Genomic DNA, 3,209 nt, shown 5'->3' with positions numbered 1-3,209 from the left:
TCTGAGTCTGTGTGTGCACCTACCCATCTGAGACTATGCACCACCTGAGACTGACTGCATATCACTCAGTTCAGTATGCACTGGAATCAGCTGCTACAAACTCAGGATGTCTGAGTTACATGTGTCTCTTCCCACCTGTGTTGAGGGACAGCATACTGGAGGGCACAGAATCGGCTATGGAGGAGAGGGCAATAAGAGCATCCAAACAGAAAATGCCATATTAGGACCCTTCCCCTAGAAAGTTGATTGTAACAGCACATTGTACACAATCCTGAGAACACGTATAAAACATAATAAATAGTTGCTCTAGTAATTTATTTAACAAAGATGTAAATGAAAGCTAACTAACAAGCATTAGGGGTATATAAAACTAGAGTGTCACTATAAGGTTCTAGAAATCTTTTTTATGATTTCATAAAGAAGTACTTTGTATTTGTAAGACCTTTTACAATTTATAAATGGCATTTATACACAATGTCACCTCATTTTCACAACAGATTTTTGTGTCTCACTTCTGAGGTGAAGGACCTAAAGCTGAAGCACAACTGAGTTACTTGTCTATGTTCACAAGAACAGTAAGGCAGCATACTTAAAAAACATGTTTAGATTTAACAGTCATATTCTTTTTGTGCTTTGAGTTTTGTTTTTTTGTTTTGTTTCTTGTTTTTTTAAGACAGAGTTCCTCTGTGTAATGTGCCTAGAGCTCACTCTATAGACCAGGCTGGCCTGTAACTCACTGAGAACCACCTACCTCTGCCTCCTGAGTACTAGGATTAAAGGTGTGCACGTGTATGTATGCGTGTGGGGGAGGGAGGAGGCAGAGTGGTGTTGACATTAGGTGTCTTCCTATATGTCTAGTCATTGTTGTAGCCTATATATAGCTAGATAATGTTGTCTAGCCATTCCCTCAATAGTTGAAACAATCTACCCAAGCAGAAAAGTTCCTTAAACCGGAAGGGAAAGAACTCAAAATTCTTCAGGAAGTCCCTGAAACTGACCAGATTTACTAGGTCCCTCCCTCCCAAGGATAAACCATAACAACTGCTGAGGTCACTCTCAGACAGGCAAAGAGGCAAAAATGAGACTGAGACCAGACCAGCTGCTTGGAGGAAGAAGAGACAAGCCCACCTGCCTGGAAGAAGTTTACACCGAGTCACTTGGAAAGGGGACTCAACCTCCTGAGCTACCTGTAGGCTGCACAGTGTGCTCCACGGTTCAGATTCTGTGAGCTATCACCTGTGCTGAGGTGTGCTTTGGTGATGTATCTGCTCCTATAAGCAACCTCCCACCTATTCTGATAAGTAACCAATGAGAGATCAAGTTGATCTCTGGTAGCATCCATACTTTGCTCTGCCATGAGCTCCCTATCTGGGGTGAGTAGGGTGACTGTGTAGAATTTCCCCTGAAAAAGATTAGTCACACAAGACTCATCACCTTATTTTTTGAGGCAGTGTCTCTCCCTGAACTCAATACTTCTACACTGGCTTGGCTGGCTGGCCAACAAGCTCCAGAATCCTCTTCTTTCAAACCCCTGCACTCCTAGCTCTAGGGTAAGAGACTAACTTTCAATGTGGGTTCAGGGGGCCTGAATTCAGGTCTTTCATGCTTGTGTGTCGGGCACCAGCCATCCCTCTAGTAGCTAGATTCTTAAACGTTGATTGACATCCAATAAGTTATACACATAGTAATTACAAACCACAAAGGCAGAGTCACAAGAATGATAAATCTCTATAATTTAAAATATACAATATACACAGTATATTTTGAATGTGTAAAGGACCCAAATGTACTATAAAAAGTACAAATGCAGGTAATGGACTATTTAACCTGAAACTAAGTATGCTATAATATACATTAAATTATAATTGACTATATTGTTTCTTTTTCTTTTAGATTTATTTACTTATTTTATGTATGTGAGTACACTATAACTGTACAGATATGGTTGTGAGCCTTTATGTGATTGTTGGGAATTGAATTTTTAGGACCTCTGCTGGCTCCGGTCAACCCTGCTTGCTCAGTCCGTACTTGCTCTGACCCAAAGATTTACATTTACTTATTATTATACGTAAGTACACTGTAGCTGACTTTAGACACACCAGAAGAGGGCGTTAGATCTCATTATGGGTGGTTGTGAGCCACCATGTGATTGCTGGGATTTGATCTCAGGACCTTCAAAAAAGCAGTCAGTGCTCTTAACCGCTGAGCCATCGCTCCAGCCCTGACTATGTTATTTCTTTAGAATCTGAATAATTTATAATGCTTCATGAAGCTGCTTAAAAAAAAAAAGAAAAGAAAAGAAAGAAAAGCTAACCAAGGAAATTGGTGCTAATGTCTACCCCTTAAAAACTAAATTTCTCTCAAGGCCAGCCTGGTCTACAGAGTGATTTCCAGGACAGCCAGGGATACTCAGAGAAACCCTGTCTCGAAAAACAAAACAAAACAAAACAAAAAACAAAAAACTAAATTTCTCTAGTAATAATAAAAACAGTCAATATTTTTACCAATATTACATCTATTTTTATTATTATATAATACTGAGAACACTATTTTATATAAGATAGAAACTAACTGTTGCTGTTGGTAAAGTATGATGATGGAAATATACAATTGGATACTGTTCTGCCTACTGGAAAACATGTTATATTAAAGCAGAAGCTTATGTTTCTCTTATTATACTCCACCTCCTAATTACATTTTTAAAATTTAGTTAGTTAGTTAGTTTTGGAGATAGGGCCTCACCATATTACCTCTGGCTGGCCTCTGCCTCCCAAGTGCTGGGACTAATGTGTGTGCTGCCATACCTGATTCCATCTCTTAATTTTGTTTAATTCACTGTCAAATGAAGCTAAGGCCAAAAATAAATAAATAAATAAATAAAAATAAGTACAATTGCATTGTACTGAATGAACTTACAGGTGCCTTTCCAAATCATCAGTAATGCAGACCAAGCATAAACATAGCTTTGGCTGTTTTCTAAAATACAGTGTGTGGATGCTAGCTAGGCAACATCACACATTAGATGAGGAGCAGCGCCAAAGCCTCACACCCAGCAGTCTGCAGGATGGAGCCGTGTCACAGGAGTCAGCTCTGCTGGTTCCTAAGAAGCACTGAGTCCCAAGGCAGGAAGGTCTGCATCTCCTTTAAGGTCGCAGCTAGAGGGATGCTGTGGCCACAGAGGAGGGTCTGCATCTCCTTTAAGGTCACAG

General features: G+C 39.9%; 1 protein-coding gene across 4 annotated transcripts in view; it reads right to left on the bottom strand.

Annotated features, from left to right (window-relative positions):
- The window catches only part of Cdk19 (cyclin dependent kinase 19), a 155,919-nt gene that overhangs the window by 21,492 nt on the left and 131,218 nt on the right, over positions 1-3,209 (bottom strand). The window lies entirely within an intron of this gene.

The sequence above is a fragment of the Mastomys coucha genome, unplaced genomic scaffold, assembly GCF_008632895.1.
Source record: "Mastomys coucha isolate ucsf_1 unplaced genomic scaffold, UCSF_Mcou_1 pScaffold3, whole genome shotgun sequence".
NCBI lineage: Eukaryota > Metazoa > Chordata > Mammalia > Rodentia > Muridae > Mastomys > Mastomys coucha.
The sequence above is the reverse complement of the archived record's forward strand: the minus strand, read 5'-3'. Positions and strand labels throughout refer to the sequence as shown.